This window comes from Zingiber officinale, chromosome 6B (genome assembly GCF_018446385.1).
Source record: "Zingiber officinale cultivar Zhangliang chromosome 6B, Zo_v1.1, whole genome shotgun sequence".
NCBI lineage: Eukaryota > Viridiplantae > Streptophyta > Magnoliopsida > Zingiberales > Zingiberaceae > Zingiber > Zingiber officinale.
Genome location: NC_055996.1, coordinates 89,444,267 through 89,465,110, shown reverse-complemented (window position 1 = coordinate 89,465,110; position 20,844 = coordinate 89,444,267).

Sequence of the window (20,844 nt, the reverse complement as noted above, 5' to 3'; positions counted from 1 at the left end):
TAGACGTCCCGTTAGCCACTCAGGAAATTTTAATGTCTTTTCACAAGAACTTACATATAATGATTTCTTTTGATCCCTCATTAGAAAGCCTTCGAGGGGCTTTGATCATCTGCTTGGACCGGCTACAAAATATATCAACATGGAGAAGACCTAGTCAGCTCGGAAGAAAGAAGTGATTTCCGAGTCGGATGCAGGTCACGAGAGTCTATCGACCAACAACAATGTGCCCCCAAAAGGGCCTCGAGTGGGCCCTCAACAACAACAATATTAGGAGTCTCGACTGCATGCAGTCCAGCATGTGGAAGTTGAGCGGACAAGATCCCTCGAGCCTCGACGGTGGACCTCGATGTTCTGCTCTTACCATCGCTCGGCGTCTCACAACACAAAGGACTGCTACCACTTTAGTCCAAGGCCTCGCCGACCGACCCATCAAGGATACCGTCGGCGATCTCCCTCTCTAATCCGCCAACATCATTGTCGTCCAAGAGGTTCCGAAGGTCAAGGTAACATATCGACCGAGCAGAACTAGCAACAACCCCAGCAAAGAGACAACCAAAGGCCCACCCGGGCATTGGCCGAGCAGCCAGCATGCCGGTTGGACCGAGAGAAAGAAAATCATGGCAACGCCACTAGAGGAGACATTAGCATGATCGCAGGTGGCCCGACCGACGATGACTCCAACCACGCTAGGAAATCACACGCATGGAAGTTGGAGATCCATGTGGTTGGGTGTAGTGCGAAGAAGGCACAAGGACCATAAATCAGTTTCGGTCCTCAAGTTTTAGAGGGAGTTGAAATTCCTCATGACGATACAGTAATTATTAAGGTAGTAATTGCTAACTACAATATTAACTAAACTTTTATTGACACAAAGAGTTCGGTCAACATAATATTTAAGAAGGCATTTGATCAACTCTAAATAGAAAAGAGTGAGCTCTAGCCCATGATGACTCCATAATATGGTTTCACCGACAACGATGTTTTGCTGATCGACCAAGTTTAGTTGGTCATATCTCTTAGAGAGGAGCCGCTCATGAGGACTCGTCGAACGAATTAGTGGTGGGCGTACCTTCGGCCTACAACGTGATACTTGGTCGACCGACGCTAAATCAATTCTAAGTCATTGTCTCAATGTTCTACCATAAGATCAAGTTTCCGGTAGACGGTCGGTGAGGTTAAAGGTAATCAGCTTGTAGCATGCAAATGTTACGTGGAGGTGGTTAGAGCTGAGTCTTGAGCTGCTCGGAATGCTCAGCGACTGGAGGTTAATGCAATTCATGAGGCACCCTCCACTCTGGTTTATGAAGAAAGAGGAGGTACAAGTTCACTGCAGTCGACCGGAGGCCACCACATTCATCACAACCAATTTAAGCCCCGAGAAGAAAGCTAAGCTAGTTACTTGCTTGAAGCAAAATCATGATGTGTTCGCATGAACATCCCATGAACTCCCAAGTGTCTCTCCAACAATAATTCAACATGAGTTGCACATCCGACCGGACGTCCGACCGATGAAGCAAAAGAAAAGAGATTTTAGCTCGGAGCAAAATCATATAATCCAAGCGAAGGTTGAGAAGCTACTCGAGTCGAGACATATCCAAGAAATACAGTTTTCAAATTGGCTTGCCAACGTGGTGTCGATATCCAAATCAAAAACAAGTAGCGGGTCTATGTCGATTTCAGAGATCTGAACAGAGTCTGTCTGAAAGATTATTACCCTCTGTAATGCATCGACCACGTGGTAGATTCTATAGACAGATGTGAGTTGATATATATGTTGGACGCATATCAAGGATATCACCAAGTCCCACTCACCAAGGAGGACCAAGAAAAAGTCAACTTCATCGCATCAAATGGGACTTACTACTACAACGTCATGTTGTTCAATTTGAAGAATGTTGGGGCCACCTATCAAAGTCTTATGAACATGATGTTTTGTTAATAGATCGACAGAAATATGGAGGTATACGTCGACGATATATTAATAAAATCCCTCTGAACTGTCGACTTATGTGAAGATATCGAGGAAATATGCCAAACCCTGAGAAGATATGAAGTCAAACTTAACCCCAACAAATGCTTGTTTGGAGCTAAAAGCAGACGCTTCCTCGACTATGTCATGACCGAACGGGGAATAGAGGTCAACCCTAGCAAGGTGAAAGCACTTCAAGACATGCCCCCACTGTGCAACTTGAAGGAAGCTCAATAGCTAACTGGGCAAATTTCTGCTCTGTCAAGATTCATCTCAAAATTGTCTGATCAGAACTTGCCATTCTTCAAAATTCTATGTTGATCCACCAAGTTCTAGTAGAACGTTGAATGCGATAAGTTATTGGAGGAACTCAAAAGCTACTTATCATCTTTACCTGTACTTGCATAGCCCATCACCAGGAAGTCACTCTGGATCTACTTGTCTTCTACCGAGTGAGTTGTCGGATCGTCATTGGAGTGACATGACGGTAATGAACAACAACCAGAGTACTTTTTGAGCTATTTATTAAAAGATGTTGAATGCCGCTACACCTATCTCGAGAAGTTGGCGTATAGGTTGGTCTTAGCCGCCCGGAGGTTACATCCTCATTTTCTCTCTCATTCTATCATTGTATTAACTAACAGTACATTAGACCGAGTTCTCCTCAACCCTGAGATGTCCGGACAACGGAATTAAGTGAATTTGATATACAGTACCAACCCAGATCGACCATCAAACCACAAGCCTTAGTCGATATTATGATGGAAATATAGAATCCCGGGCCAGAGGAAACTTGGAGAGTCTATGTGAATGGATCATCTACTCGGTAGAGCAGTGGAGTGGGGATCCTATTAATATCACCACGCAAAGATATGATGCAACTGTCCGTCTGGCTAAACTATCGAGCTACCAATAATGAGACAGAATATGAAGCTCTGATCACCGATCTGCAGACAACTAAGCATGTGGGAGCTACTTGGATTTTTTTGAAGCAGCAGTAAGCCGGAGCAATCAGAACTTCAAATAGATGCACAGTAGATCGTAAAAGTGATGTTATAGAAGCTTTGGTTGAGATGCCCTTTTATTGAGCATGAAAGGCATCTTTCATAGTATTGAAGACGCCTCCAATGTACACAATCTAATCCCCAATAGCTCGCTTTTTATCGTCAATGAAGTCTGATTTTATTTGTTGGAAGGCACCTTCCAAGCCTTCAAAACTCCCGAATACGCCTTGGGTACTATTCACCTGAGACACTTTGTACTCCATTTGCACTATAAAATGTGTTAGTCCAATACAAAAACATTTAACTTGTAAAATAAAGTTAGCACAAATAATAAATAATAATAATAATTAATTCTTGTCCTTCCAAGACCAGGAACTAGTCAATGTCTCATTTTAGGAATCTAAACTGGACCGACGCCTACTGCCCCTTCAACCGGGACACATCCTCACTGTGTCATTCTCCTCCAGTGACTTACCTTCACTTACCAACTTACAGTTTATAGACTAGCATCTTGACCCACCAAGTCTTCACGCCAGTTATCAGGTCCACAAACCCAATTATACTTCGGCCAGCTATCAGGTCCTGCGAATCCAGCTGAACTTCCTGCCAGAAATCAGGTCGGTCATTTGACCTATCTGGGCTTCACACCAACTATTAGGTCCTTAGATCTAGTTGAGTTTCATCCTTTTGTCAGATCCCCTAGACCTATCAATCCATACACGCTCGGTAAATGTATTAGATCACAATAACACCTAACTTAACTTACTTGTCATTCATTAAAACTTGAGTTAGACCGTCAGTGCAAATTGTACCAATAGGTAGCTCATATCAAAAGACCATCTAAAATAGAAATTCAAAGTGATTGGAGAACACCCTTGATAGAATTCCTCCGATCGGGAAATACACTAGCAGATTGGGAACAAGCTCGGTTGATAAAAAAGAGAGTCGGTCAATTCACGCTTATAGGAGATCATTTTTACAAGAGAGTCTTTTTCAGGCCATTGCTTAAATGTGCTAGATCGAAGGACGTCTAATATAGTGTTGTAGGAAGTACACTAAGGTTCCTGTGACAGTCATCCGGCGCCCGTTCACTGGCCCAAAAGATCTTATTGGCAGGATATTTTTGGCCCACCCTGTAAGCAGACACGGCTCGGACAGTGGCCACTTACCTACCCTATCAAAGACATCAAAACATACCGTACCGACCTACTGAAGAATTGAAGACATCAATTGTCTCTTACCCGTTCAACCAGTGGGACATGAATATTGTTAAACCTCTTTCTCTAGTGACCGGTTAGAGGAAATTCCTCCTCATAACTATGGATTACTTCTCTAAGTGAGTGGAAGTCGAGCCTCTTGTTATAATAATTAAACAAATGGTTATCAAGTTTTTAGGGCAAAATATTGTGTGTCGGTTCGGCGTCCTCACAATCTCATTTCTAATAATGGAAGACAATTTCAAGGACGGAAGTTAAGGAATGGTGTACCAACTATGGTATTCTACAGGTCTTCACTTTAGTGGCATATCCCTAGAGCAGTGGCCAGGCGGATGTCACCAACAGAGAGATTATCAAAAGACTTAGAACCGAGCTTGACCACCTTGGAGGAAGTTGGGTCGATGAACTTCTGAGTGTGCTATGGGCGTACCACACCACGCCTCGAGAAGCCACTGGCATAACACCGTTCCACTTGATGTATGGAGGAGAAGCAATAGTGTCGGTGGAAATAGGCGTTGAATTCGATCAGAGATAGCTATACGACGAGGAAAACTCCGATTGACACTTTATGGAACTAGATTTAGTAGAGAAAATCAGAGATAAAGTGATGCTCGGCTGATGACATACAGACAAAGAATGAAGCAAAATACAACAAGAGGATTATTCGGAGATCTTTCCAAGTCAACAACTTGGTATGGAAGAGAACCAAACCGGTCGTCAACATCAGCAAGTTAGAGGCTCCATGGTGCGGATCATATAAAGTGATATAGAAGCTTAACTCGAGTCTTATTATCTACATGATAAAAATGGAAGAAACCTAGACCGACCATGGAGTGCAAACCATCTACAGCCCTATCGGGCCGAGTAGTAAGTTTACGTTAAATTTATAAAAATTATTGTTCCATGGATGTATGAATGTTAAGTGAAAAATAATTAAGTATCCAGACTCTCGTGTCGTTCGATCGAGTTATAAGCGAGCATGCTCTCGCGTCAAGTGTTTCAGACTTTCGTGTCATTTGGCTGAGTTATAAGTGAGCATGCTCTCACGCCAAGTGCCCCAAACTCTCGCGCTGTTAGACCAAGTTATAAGCGACCTTGCTCTCGTGCCAAGTGTTCCAGACTCTCGTGTCGTTGGGCCAAGTTATAAGCGAGCATGCTCTCGCGTCAAGTGCCCCAAGCTCTCGTGTCGTTCGACCGAGTTATAAGTGAACATACTCTTGTGCCAAGTATCCCAGCCTCTCGTGTCGTTCAGCAGAGTTATAAGTGAGCATGCTCTCACACTAAGTGTCCTAGATTCTCGTGTCATTCGATCGAGTTATAAGCCAGCATGCTCTCGCACCAAGTGTCCAAGACTCTCGTGTCGTTCGACCGAGTTATAAGCGAGTTTGTTCTCGCGCTAAGTGCCCCAGACTCTTATGTCGTTTTGCCAAGTTATAAGTGAGTTTACTCTCACACTAAGTGCCCCAGACTCTTATGTCGTTCGACCAAGTTATAAGCAAGTTTGCTCTCGCACCCAATGTCTCAGACTCTTGTGTCATTTAGCTGAGTTATAAGCGAATATGTTCTCGCGCCAAGTGCCCCAGACTCTCATGTCATTCGGTCAAGTTATAAGTGAGCATGCTCTCATGACAAGTACCCAAACTCTTGTGTCATTCGATCGAGTTATAAGAGAGCATGCTCTAGCACTAAGTGTCCCAAACTCTCGTGTCATTTGATCGAGTTATAAGCGAGCATGCTCTAGTGCCAAGTGTCCTAGACTCTCATTCCGTTCAGTTGAGTTATAAGCGAGCTTACTCTCGCACCAGTGTTCAAGACTCTCATGTCTTTCGACTGAGTTATAAGCGAGCTTGCTCTCGTGCTAAGTATCCAGACTCTTGTGCTAATCAACCAAGTTATAAGTGAACATGATCTCACGTTTAAGTGAGTTGATTGGTCATCTCATAAAAAGGTTTGTTCCGTGACCAAGTCTTAGAGAGTCAGGCCGAGTGGTTGAGTTACAAGTAAATTGGCTCTCACCGTTAAGTGTGGAGATTCTCCTAGAAACCCAGAAGACCACTATGACAGAAGTATCACTTGAGTATACTGTGGAAGCTAAGTCTAAAAGATGAAAAGATGTATTATTATAAATTAGTGCATCCACAGAATGAAAGCTCTAAGGCATAGAATAGGCCTATATTGCATTAGACTTAGAAAGGTTCTTACAAAGTCGCTTAACTTTTATATGGAATTACTAGTAGACGTAAAAGAAAGCACTAAGCGAAATCAGCAATGACATCGTCTGGGAGCACTTCCAAAATCTTCTGCCTTTTGATGAAGGATGGAGGAACCTCAGTAGAAAGATAGCCCCCCTCCTTTAGCTGCTTGAAAGTCCCATCAATACCATAACCGAATAGTTTGATGGTTCGGTCAGTCAGGAGCTGATTGAAATCTCTTGAGCGAAGATACTCCACCCTGTGGGCTTCTAGCCAGTCGGGCCACCTCCGTTTCCTCCAGCTTCTTTACCATAACCCGAGTTTTCTTGTTCTTGATGTCTAGGTCTTCAATGACCCTAAGCTTCCGGAAGCTTGCCGAGTTGATCTTTGCTTCAAAATTGTGGGCTTGCTTCCTCAGCTTCTCCAGCTTAACAAATTAATTATGGTTTTTGTCTTCTCCACGATCAATACCCGCTCAGACCCAAGAAGCTGCTCAGGCTACTTCTCCAAGTCCTCCTTTAATTGGGTCACCTTTGCAGTTAAAAGTTCGATAGAGGCTTGGGAAGCACCCCGCATCCCCGACCGGGATTTGCACCTACTTGAGCTCATGGTTTAACTAGGCCAACCTTTGGAAGATAGTTAGGTCGTTCACCCAAAACTGTTACAAGAAGTAATGGTCAGGACAAGTCGAGCAGAAAATTTAATTATTTAAATAGTACACGAACTTACCCCTGATGGAATTTTGGCTGAATCGATCGGCCAACTCATAAGGTGGAATGGTCGCCACCCTAGCTCTGGCATCCGGCCAGGTCTAGGCCAAGGGACCATAGATTCTGATTTTATATTCGGAGGCGCGTGGCTCATCCGGATTGAGGTAACACCGTACTCATTGGTGGGTAATTGGAGGATGGTTGTAATATGCCTGTGCGGGTTGGAGTCAATTGGCTCTGAGCTGGCCTGGCCTTTGGATTTTGACATCGGAGTGGTGCGGATGGTGGAAAGAGGAGCCACTTGACCTACTGGTGCAGGCATCAAAAAAGATATAAGGTGTACAACGATTACACTGGATGATAACTCGGATAGGTAAGGCATCCGATTGGAGGATGGGAGAGTTGACCTACCAATTGCTCTCTCGGGAGCGACAGAAGTGGAGCTCTCTTTCCATTCAGATGGTGTTCATTGTAGACGTGACGAAGAAGTTTGGGGGACATAGGTTGTCAAATGGGCAGCGACTTCCATTCGGAGTCTTTTGCGGTGTTGGCGCTGAACCAGTGGCTCAGCAGAAGTCATGGACTCTGAGGGCACCACTATGGGCACTAAGGAAGGCCGCTCTAGAAAACTACCCAGTATTGGCAGCAACATTATTTCCTGCTACTTTGATTGCTTCTTCTTCGTCGGTCGGTACTTCTGAGGTTCCAACTGGCAAGAGCCCATGACTCTCCAGCTCGACGGCTTAATGAGCTTCCAGCTCTCCATTAGTTAACTTAGTGGAGTCATTGAGTAGAGCCCTAAACATCACTTTAGATGTAAAAGAAAGAAAAAATTAGTTAGATCCAAAAATAAGGGAAGGAAAAACTGCTCACTAAAAGTGCAGGGCAACTTGGCATGGACGAGACTCAACCCAAACAGGTACAAAACACCCTCCAACAGTAGCTCGTGTTTGTGGTATTTCAGGTCAACTAGCTGCGCTGTGGCTTGGAGGTAGGTTGACTCCCATCGATATCTTCCTAGTTCTGGGGAGTTGGGCAACTGCATCTGCTAGCCAGTCAAGAAGGCAGCCCGGTTGAGAAGTTGGACGTAGAAGTTATGAGACTTACAACTCTTGTTGGAGGAGAGCATCTTATCAAAGTAAACGACATCCACTTGGGCCTAGAAGAGGAAGACGTCTGGCTCGAATTATTTGGGGTAATAAAAATAATGAAAAATATGGGGATGGAGAGAGATCCTATACAAACAGAACAGTATTACCACTCCGCATAGTAACGTAAAAGAGTTAAGTACTAGTTGTTGTAATGGAACATGGAAGTACCTACAAACTTCAGAGAAAAAAGGGTGGATTGAGAAACATAGGCTAGCATAAAGTTGGTCCATGAAAAAACTCAGAAAGCCATCAGGAGGGATGTGGGGACGATCGTAGACAGACGGAATGACAAGTTTATGATCAGGAGGGATATGCTAGGTCATTGTCATTTTATCCACTTCATCGACATTAAAATCTTACGAAGTGGAGGTGTACCACAATCCGAGGATAGCCGGAGGAGGGAGAAGGAGAGCGAGCTATACGAAGAAAGATGAATATCGAAGATCAAAAGTGGAAAGAAGAGAGAACTTATTGGGAGTGAATTGCTGCGACGATAAACGGAGAGCGAAGAAGCAGATGAAACTAAAGACGAAGGCAATACAGTGTAAAGATAAATAAAGGCCTTAAAACCCTGTCATCGGTTATTCAAAGCCTTCTGATCAAGGGTTTAGAAAAATGAGAGTTAATCTAAACCGTCAAAATTTAAAAAGTAGCTATCACATTGAATCCCAACATTCATCTATCACATCGAACATTCAGTGGCAAGAAAGCATGACACGTGGCACTCAATCACATGGTACATTAATGAAGAAAGGCGATGATCATCAGACGTATGATGAAAAAGCAAGCTCGGCATGCTTTGCATTAATGATAGAGGATTTGATCAATTTTCAAGAAATTGAGATAACGTCAGCAATAATTAAAAGGCACCATGTGTTGGTGCAGGGTGCACCAGAATTGAACCTGAGTTTTGATATTGTCAAAGGTTCAAGTTAAGTCTTATTGTGATCTAACAAGTTGACTAAATGTGTAGGTTGTCTACTTAACCAGGAAAGTCTTAGCAGATCGTGGAAGCCAGGTATGAAGCCCAAGTGGGTCGAGAGGACCCGATACTTGGTAGGGAAGCTCGATAGGTCTAAAGGACTGAAGATCGAGGGAAAGCCTGGTGTGTCGATCCATGCTAAGAGGCAAAATCCAAACAGATCTAGAGAACCAATGTTTGGCAGGTACGTTGAGGTAAGCAACTAGAGAGGAGAGACAGTGAGATCATGTTCCAGAAAGGAACAAACCCTAGGTCGCTACTCCAATTAAAGAAATCGGGAAGGTTTACAAGTTGAGATCAAGTAGTATTACTATCAAATACTACTCATGCATCATATAACTATGCCAACCTTTGTTTTGCAGGGATATATACTGTTTAACTCTATTTTGCAGGAACCGACCCGATCGATCGATCAAACCATATTGAATCAGACCAAAGCAGCACAAAGTAGAGTCCAATTAAAGCTTGATCGGTCGACTGAATTAGCAGATCAGTCAACTGAACCTTAATGATATGACACTTGGTGCAGATTAGATCAAGCCGAAGTAAAGACGAAGGCCAGGCTGATTGGTCGACTGAACTCAGGGATCGGTTGACTGAATGATCATCTCCTTAATGAAGCATTAAGCGAATCTCGATGAACAGAGAAAGTTCACTATTTGGTTGACCGAACAAGGTGATCGGTCAATCAAACCATTAATGCTCATAAATATGTGAAGATTATATCTCGGTAAAGAAGGAAGGGCATGGGTTAAGCCAACCGATAGGGTGTTCAGTCGACTGAACTGATTAGTCTACCGAACGTTTTATCAGTCAACCGATCAAGGCTTATATAAGCAGTCACTACAAACAAAACACCCATATAGAAGCAATTTATTAGGAGTGGTTGTAGCATCACTCTTGAATATCCAACAATAGAATCAGTTTGAATTAAACTATTTCTATTGTCTTACCTTTTCAGAACGGTTTTACAACCACTCTTGCTGAATAGCTTTAGCATCGATTTGAATAACTACCATTGTAAATCATTCTTACTGATATAACTATTAGAAGCAATCTTGAAACTGCTAATATTAGGTACTTTTAGTAGTGGTTCTATGTCAAACGCTGCTACTAACCGTTTCTATTGCTCTAACTTCTAAGAACAATTATTAAACTATTCCTATTGAATACTTTTAACATCATTTTATGTAAAGTGTTACTATAAACCGCTTCAATTGCTCTATTGTAAAATATCAAAAAAAGGTGGATAACCATAAGGGAGTTTTCCGAAATTTTTTAAAAAAATTTCGGAGCTCGTATGACTGTTACGGGGATAAAAATTGGGTCCTGGGAAAGCCTATTTAGGCTACCCCATTTAAATGAGGAAAAGTTGATTTTTTATATTCTTTTTCTTTTTCTTTTTTTTTTTCTTTTCCTCTCCTTCCCCGTTTCCGCACCTGACCCGCGCCTCCTGCCTCTACGATCGTCGTTTCTTCTTCTTCCCAAAATCGACGCGCCGCCGCCGCTCTTCCTCGCGTAGTTTCTCCTCCCTGCGTATAAGCCTTCGGCTGAGGGAACCGTTCCGAGTCTTCTTCCCCATTCCTTTTCATTTTTTTTCCGTGAGCCCTAGCCTCGGCCAACCCGCGACTCCCTCCCTTCCCTCTTCGCCGGCACTTGAGCAAGAGTCGGCCGACCTTTCTCCTCGAGCCAACAACCGAAGCTGCTGGATTGGGCCAGACCCTCTGACGGCCGGTGTGAATGGGACAGTTAGGGCTCCGAGGGTGAGAAATTGGATCTCCCTCTCTGCTCACTGTCTCTCCCCTGTTCTTGAGCCGTGCCCTAGTTCTGAGCCAGCAAGGTGAGCATCTTATCTTTGTTGTTCCTTCTTATTTGATCACTGGTTGTAGTAATCTTGCGATCTACGGTTGGGTTATAGGTCCAATCAGTAGCACTTTGAACTTGTTGGATCCCCGCAAGCAAGTCTTGATTTTGGGTATTTGATTTGGTGATCAGTAATTCCAGCTTGCTTCGGTCACATTTTTCAGCAGTTGTTCCTGGCAGTGGGTCATCAGGGGCGACTTTATATTAAGGTAAGGACTAGGTATGAGCTTAATTAAATTCTGAATTTCCAATTAAGAGATTGGTAGAGTTAGAAGGATTAGTTGATACATGATTTACTTTACTAGTTGAATGCGTTGATTTTTGGTGGTTATTGTTTATGGATAAATTGATAAATAAGTATGATAGATCTAATTTAGGTTAGCTAATTTGGTTGGATTGTTTGGGACAATCCATATTGAGGTTCCTAATGGAATTAAAACATAGTTTCCTAATCGGATTATGATTTTGTTTAGCTATTTTATTTTTAGCTAAACTGTACGATTTATTACAGGATTCGGATTCGAGACGAGCACATCGACATAGAGGTTGATTAGCTCGATCTACATTGAAGGCGGGTACCTTGACCTATCTATTTTGATATGTCTTGTTGATTTGTTTAGTAGATTTTAACAAGTAGCAATAATTATGTTTATATCTACATCGACATGTCACTATTTGTTTCCGAGCATGATTTGTTTGTTACTTGTTTAGCATTCATGCCCTGTTTATTATTTATGTTATGGAGGTAGTGACATGTCATGCTTTATGATATACCGGACTGGTTAGATACCATACCTGACATGTATACCTAGATCATATTATTTGATCCACGTATATGGTACATTTTTTTATGGAGGTAGATAGGATCAGGATATTTCTATGCTTAGTGTCATGCACCATCTCGCATGATTGCATGTTGTACGATAGTCGACTCCATTATTATTGAGCGCATGCATCGCCAGTTACATGAGTCTGCACACACAACCACTCATGGGTTAGTGATTTTTATTCAGGCAGGGTGTGTGCAACAGGTTGCTCTGTTTGGCTCCGTTGGTCCGCTCATGGGTAGTGTGACGCAGCGTGGTAGCCGACAGGGATCCCTCCTCTGGACTGGCTCAAGGAGATGAGAGCATTGCGCTCCCCCACTTATGATTTGGGGTAGGAGGATAGGTGTACTCCGACAGCATCCCGTCCACTCGGTCGCTCAGGAGCAGTGATGACAGAGTGCACGGTTGTCACAACCCTACCCACTCGGTCTCACCATCGTGTGTGAGATGACTGACTGGCGTCAGGGGTGATCAGGACATGTCATTGGCATCATATGCATGATGCATTTATTGCTTGTGGTTTATGCACTTTATATGCTGCATTTTTTGTGGATGCATTGTTTGACATGCATACAGGATATGCATTTATTGTTTGTGTTTGCTGCACTTTATATACTGCATATTGAATGAATGTAATGTTTGACATGCATACAGGACTTACGATACTCTGGTTCTGACGACCTTGATATTCCTATACCCAGGTCCTGGTTAGTACAGATACTCCTTTGTTTTACAGTTTTGCATTTTCTATATGATATCCAGAAGACTATACGCATATTTATTACTGTTGGTTATTATTTATCATGCATGTCAACTAAGTATCCGTTGAGTGTTGGACTCACACCCCATTATTACCATTTTTAGGTTGAGGCTGTTTAGGAGGTTCCAGTCGCTAGTCCCCCCACCACTGCGTATCGCGACGAGTTCACACATTTCGGTTTTCTTATTATGTTAGATTATGTTTTCAGACTTGTAGCTTTTGGCATTTGGATCTTATACGTTTTGTTATTTGTCGATGGGTTTTCATTTGGATGTATGCTGGAATTTTGTGTTTTATGGGTGTAGTTGAGTAGGATATCGGTTTTGTATTTTATGGGTGTAGTTGAGTAGGATATCGGATTTGTGTCTTATGGGTGTAGTTGAGTAGGATTTTTGCGATGATTTTCTTATTTTTGCTTTAGTTTAGTTGTTACTATTAAACTATGTAGGTGTTTGCTTATATTTGTTCTGTTATATACTATTATTGTTTCGACCGTGTTGGCCGAGGCATATGTGGCCCTGAGGGCATTGTAGGAAGTTTCATATTGTCACCCGTATAGGGGAGATGCTGCCGAAATTTCTTCTGGCAGGAACTACCTAGGGCGTGACATCTATTATTTCAGAATTAGTTTTCAAGCTGCTCCTATTATATAGTTTTAGCATAGATTTGAGTAAACAACCACTGTAAACAACTCTTAATGATATAACTATTAGAAACAATATTGAAACTGTTGATATTGGGTACTTTTAGTAGCAGTTCTATGTCAAATGCTAATACTATCCATTTCTATTACTCTAACTTCTAAGAACAATATCAAATCATTTCTACGACCACTTTTAACATCATTTTGTAATGCTGCTATAAACTGCTTCTATTGCTCCAATATTTTAAAATTAATTTTCAAACTACTCCTATTCCATAGTTTTAGCGTCAATTTGTATTAATCGCTACTATAAACCGCTCTTAATGATACAACTATTAAAAAATAATCTTAAAACTAATGATAATGGATACTTTTAATATCAATTTTGTATCAAACGTTGTTGCTAATCACTTCTATTGTTCTAACTTCTAGGAACAATTTTTAAATTGCTCATATTAAATTTTAAATTTAATTGTGAAATGTTTTATATTTTAAATTTTCAAAAAGTTTTAAAAGGATATCAAGATGATATTGAATTGCTGATTAAGCTCTAAAATAGTCTATTTACATGGTAATCACTCATTGGATAAAATAAGGGTAATGGATTGCAAGCAAGGTGCTCCAACTTTGATATTATTTATCGTTAGATTAAAACTGATCTAATAATTGAAAATTACTATCCCCTTTATCTGACTCAATATCACTAAAATAGTTAATCAATGCCTTCTCTTTCTTTCTTATTTAAATCACATGCTTGTTCCATTACATCTCGCTTTTGATCTTCAAACCTTAATCTTGCACTCTCTCTTCCTCAATCATGCAATGGCCAAAGTTAGATTTGACTAATAATGTATATTTTTTTTACTGGTCAAACTTAGAGTTAATTAGGGATGATAATTTTTCTTGTAGGTTCGGGGCCCCGCGGGGAAAATCCAAAATGGGGATGAGGATCCTCGAGCGGGTATGGGAATACTATCCCATCCCCCACAATAATAATAATAATAAGATTTTTAAAAAAATATTAATAATAGTGTTAATATTAATATTACAATTTTTAAAAATATTAATATTATTATTGATATTAATATTAATATTATCATTAATAATAATGATAAAATAATAATAATAATATAAATTAAATTTGAGGATGGGGCGGGGATGGAGATTTAATCCCCGTGGGTTCGGGTTCGGGGAATTCCTAAACCCGAAAAAATAAGAATGGGATAGGGATGGGGATGACAAACCCGCCCCTGTCCCATCCCATTGCCATCCTTAGAGTTTGATTGATAATATTTAATTTTTTTATTGACCAAAGTTAGATTTGACTAGTAATATTTAATTTTTATACTTGTCAAATCTATTTGTCATTTGTTTATCAAAATTAAATTTGAACAGTAATATTTAATTTTTCACTTGTGTAGGTTAGGTTTCACTAATTAATTAAAATATGTATTGGTTATACTTATTTTAATTATTTTTTTATAATTTTATTTTTAAACTTGGACATGATATTTTCATGTTCAATTTTTTTATAAAAATATATTTAATATCAAAATAGATTATTTCACTTTAAATTTTATTTCTTTCTCAATTGTTCTATGTTGTTAATTTTTATTCTGTTATGTTTATCTGCTAATTGTTATATGTATCTTTTTTTATCGTGGATGCTAAAAAAAATTAATTACTAATTAAATATTTCTGACCAAATAAATTTAGTTAATAACTTATCAAAATTAAAACTCATCAATAATGCTTTTAAAAAATAACAACTAAAGTGTATCAACCAGATGAGCCTAATTTAACGAATCCAACCTAAATTGATAGCTCTACCTTGAGGTAATAGTGCAATGGATCGCAAAACTTTGATATTATCTACATAGCAACTGTTCTATGTCAAATAATACTACTCACTATTTCTATTGCTTAATTTCTAGGAATAATTTTCAAATAGTTAACAATATTTTATATATAAAATACTACTATAAATCATTCTCTCTTCTAATAGGTAAGAATTAGTACGGTAATAAAGTAGTCAGAATTTTTAACCAGGAGGGACAATTTTTAAAATTTTCAAATATATCAATTTTCACCATTCAAAAGCCTAAATTTTAAATTTAAAGAGCTGATGCGTGCTTAAATTCGAAAACTTCAACCATAATGCTAGGTTCTAGTTGAAATAATGATCCATCGATTCTCAAAGCTTATCTATGACTCAAAGTCAAAAAATAATTTATGATCTGACATCCTCATAATATTTAGCATTACTACATATAAGACCTTTATTGTGATCTAAATAACTATCCTAACTAGTAATCTAATAAAATAAAATTTATACTTTACAACTCTCCTTCAATTAATGAAACATTAAAAAAAAAGAATAATTTACTCCTCTTGGAATATCGTTGCTTTTGAGAAAAATAAAAAAGAGAAAATAGGGAGAAAGAAATAAAAGAGGAAAACTTTACCTTCTTTATTAGTAACCTTTACTGGTTTCGATGAGTTTGACAACAACGCAAATAGAATAAGGCAAGACAAAACATAACTATTATTGCAGTGCCAATAAAATCCTAAAAAATACTAGAAGAGGAAAAAAATACGAGGATTGAGCACTACTCTTGTTACTGAAAGAGGGCAACATCTTATGCTACATTTCTTGCTTACTGGAGAAGAGAAAGAAAAATGAAAAAGAACTCTTGTGCTTGATAACAGGAGAGGAAAAAATGGTAGGTTTACTACCGTTGGAGAAGAAGCAAATGGGGAAGAAGAAGAAGAGGAAGAGGAAGAGAAAAATAAAAGAAAGGGATGGGTGAAGGGTTGACATATGGTATAGGGTTGCAACATTGCAAAAGGTGGAACCGCCACCTTAGCGGCCCCCTGGATCCGGCCCCACAGATATCCAGAGAGAGTAAATCACGGTTAAGCTGGGCAGGAGGGGTGACTGGGAGTCGAGTGGAATTTAAAGCGCAGCAGACCGAGGTTTTACACCCGTGTGCAACTGGCAACCCTCGACCCCTGAACCTCTGTTGCAAGCGTCAGGCACCTTCCAGCTGATCCAGCCCGTGGGGGTGGTACAGGGTTGCAACATGCTTACAAATTAAGAAGAGAGAGAGAGAAAAATGAAATAAAAAGTTTATTCAAAATACCCTAATTTATTTTAAATTGATTGAACTCGTTTAAATCTTAAATTTGGTTCAGACATAACTTAACCAAATCAATTCTTGTATGAACCTACGTAATCCTTATCTCCGCACTTACCTGTTGGAGTTAGTTCGAACCCAATTCAATTTTAATTTAGTACCCTCACTTCATGTCCTATGATTTAGTTCATCTGTTTGTTATTATATATATATATTTTAAAATTCAATACTTAACATTTTAAATCGTGATACTTTCTAATAAAAGTGGTATCAATGGATATAGTAAGTCATGGGATTTTCAAATATGTGATCAATTTCGATTTTTGATAATGAACGGTGATGAATCCACTATCAAATGATATGAAGGTTTTCAAATATATAATATTAATATTTTAACAAAAAGTAAGAAGGCCCCCCCTCTCATCCATGTAGCTACACCTTTGGTAATAAATCACTTATATTTTCTCCTCTAATGGATAAGAGGAGAGAATATAGTTAATAAGACTAATTGAGTTTATCTTTCTTTTTTTTTCTAATGGGTAAGAATTGATTTGCAAACGACACCTACTTTAAACTGTACTGTCTAAATTATACTAGTAGATAAATAAATAAATAATATAAAAAAACATGTAAAAAATAAAAAAGAAAAACGTGATTTTTTTAAAAAAAAAGAGAAAATGGGAGGAAAAGCGTGTAAAAAATTAAAAAGGAAACCGTGTAAATAAAAAAAAAGAAATACATTTAAAATAAAAAATAGGAAAAATGTGTAAAAATTAAAAATAGGAAAAATGTGTAACAAATAAAAAAGGAATAGAGTGTAAAAAATTCAAAAAAGAAAATTGTGTAGATAATAAAAAAAAGGGAATGTGTGTGAAAAAAACGTGTAAAAAATAAAAATAAAAAGCAAAAAAACAATGAGATTGACTACATCTAGCTATTGCCATTTGTTCAGTATTATTGATAATAGAAGATTTGGAGAGTATATTTTGTTTAATTGGAAAGGGGGAATTATTGCCATGTGAAAGTTAATCGTGATAGTCAAATATTTAAATTTCGCATATCATCTAACACTTTTAATTGTTTAACGCTAGAAATCCGAGTGACAACCCATTCAATAAAATCATGTGCAAACCCTACCCATCTGGCATATGTTGTTGCTGCTATTTTTCCCCCATTGAATAGCTTCGATCTCTTGCGATGAGTTCGATGGTGGAGGGGGCGACAACGACTAAGAGTGGTCGCAACAAGGCCAAGGGGATGAAAGTTGTTTCTTGGTCACAGAAGACTGACCTCCAGTTCCCGATGGGGCGCATTGTTTGCTACCTTGGTCGATACTCTCAACGCGTTGGTTCCGGTGCGTTGATCTCTCTCTGCCGTCCTTGAGTGCATAGATGCTAAGGTAAATTGCTTTGTTGTTTTGTTCTTTCACTAGGGATCCATTTCTCAACCTAAATTTACATTTCTTTATTGTTCAAGGTGTTGGAGTTTTCCGGAAATGCTGCATCATCCCAAGGCACATTCAATTGCCCATGAAGAATGATGAGGAGTTTGGCAAGCTCCTAACATGTGCGACGATTTCCAATGGTGGGGTCGTGCCCAACAACCACCAAACTTTGCTGCCCAAGATGCAAGGCCGAGGGAAGAGTAAACCAGAGATCAGATCACCCTCACAAGAATTCTAGGCTTTTTTGTGTTCATCTTTAAATTGAAAAAGAATCTTTAGAGTTGCAGTATTCGCAGATATCTAATCTCAAATTATGTTGATTTATTTATCATCTTGCAAGCTTAACATGATAATTTTAATTTATATAATTGATCAAGTAGCTTAACTAATCTGTAAAATTATTTTGATCAGTTTTAATCAATCAATGGGTTATACTTTTAAGCATAGTTTGAAACAACTCTAAAATTTCTAGCATCGATTTTGAAATTACTCTTATTTTCATGACATGTAAGAGCACAGGTTCTAGAACGGTTTGTAGAGCTCCTTAATGTCTAGCTTTAACCATATTTTAAAATGCTCCTATATTCATGACATTTAGAAGTAGTTTGAAATTGCTCATATATTGTGAAAATTGTTATTAAACCTTATGAGTTCTAGAGCAGTTTGAACCGCTCCTATCTTTCTAGCTTTAACAACGTTTTGAAGTGCTCCTATACCCATGACACTTAGAAGTAGTTTGAACTGCTCCTAAATTTCTAGCATCAATAGTGTTTGAAAATCGAGCTTATATTTATGGTGTGTAGGAGCGTTTTAAAATTGTTCTTACACCTAAAGGGTTTTAGAACGGTTTAAATCGCTTTTGGATTTATACTTATAGAAGTGGTTTGAAACCATTGTTATATGCACAACGTGTAAGATTGGTTTCAAATCATACCTACATAGAATAATAGGAGTAATTTTTTAACTTGTAACAATGGTTACAAAAATCGTTACTATAAGATATAGGGATGACAACAAGAGGAGCAAACAATTGGTAAAAGTGTAGGAGTACTTGAAAATCGCTTTTGAAAGTTAAAAAAATCGCTCCTATATGAGTGTTTTTTTTTTGTAGTGAGAGCTCGAGGTCCGAGGCAAGGCATCGATTTTCAAGTCAACATTGTGCCAAACTCCTGTTCGTTCTGCTACTCTGTGCTTCACCTTCACAAAGCAAGCTGCTCCATTCAGAAGTGTCGACCGAGCTTTAGCTTCTATCTAGTGTCAGTATAACTTTTGTTTAAGCTTGCATTGTTTTAATTTCCAAAAGATAGTAGTGTGTTACTATCTTACATTCTTCATATTGTACGCATTGCTTCTTTCCGAAGATTTTGGAAAGAAGAGTTTTAGTGAATTGCTCAACCGTGCGATCAAGGTCCGCGGATCTTAGAGTAAGAGTCGACCTAGGCTCTGAACCAAGTAACCGAAACGAGTTCTTTATTTTTCGCTACACTACTCTTGCTTTTACGAGAAAAGGAAAAGTTTTTAACATGCGATATTCACCCTCTCCCTCTATCATATCTTTCGATACTTCAATTTATATCAGAGAACTTCAGCTACTAGAAGAACAGAATGGAGTGCTACCTCAAGTTTGACATCGAACTTTGGTTCACTATACTCAAAGGTTACACTCCTCCGATAGTTAATGGAAAGCTGATAGAACCAGAAGACTGGACTCCCCTAATGATCAAGAAGGCGCAACTAAATTACAAGGCAATCAACATCATTCAATGCGGGCTAACCATGGAAGAATTGAATCAAGTCAGGCCGTATGAAAATGCAAAAGAACTGTGGGACTATTTGGTAAAGCTACATGAAGGAACCGATGAATCTAAGGTAAATAAGATAGACCTACTATTAAATAATTTATTTAATATTAAGATACTTGTTGGGACCTTGACGTCCGCTAGAGGGGGGTGAATAGCGTCTCACCCAAAACGTGGCTTCCTACAATGGTTAGTATGCACAGCGGAATACAAAAATAAATAATAATAATAGAAAGCAAACGTAACACGTTGATTTAACGTGGTTCAGAGATAAAGCTCATACTCTACGGCTATCCGTAAGGTGGACGATCCTGATCTGTCGGTGGATGATTCCGCGGAGAACGTCCGGTTAGCTCGCGTAGCTCCTTGTGGGTGGAGAAATCTCGCCATAACCTCGTACAAGCACGCTAGATCACTTGGGCACTTGGAGACTCTAATTAGGGTTAACCACCACTAATTTCGTCAACCTTGGTCAAACACCCCAAGCTCTATTAAATAGAGCTCGGGAGGAAAACATCTACTATTTTCCCCGACACCAGTTGACTGGTACAACCACCAGTCGACTAGTCTTAAGTGAAATTTGATCGTTACACACCAACGGTCGGCTATCAGTCGACTGCTACAGTACTGCTACAGTAACATTACAATACTGCTATAGTAACACTACAGTAAAATCCTAATAATAGGATTTAACCCCCGAGTACATTCACTCAGTACTCGTCCTCGCCCGACAAACCTAAACCTAACCTTCTAGCCTCCTCCATCAGCCTTGTGTCCCTCGGATGTCTCCCCATCCTTCACATCTTGCCTTCTGGAGCTTCCATCGACCTTGTCATTGTTGTTGGGTCTTCCTTTGCCAAGAGGTTGCACCTCTGGGACTTCATCCATTGCCAAGTCACACTTGGACTTACGTTGCCAAAACTACATGCTTGGACTTACACCGCCAAGACTCATCCTTGGATTTTTCTCCTTTGCCAAGATCACACTTGGACTTTCCTTATTGTACCTGTATCCTGCACACTCACAATGCATATCAAATACAATAATAAACCTAACTTAAACCTTTGCCAAAATATCAAAACCTAGGGCACCTGATTGCTCCAACAATACTTCCCAGAGAGACGACCACACAATTACAAGCTCAAT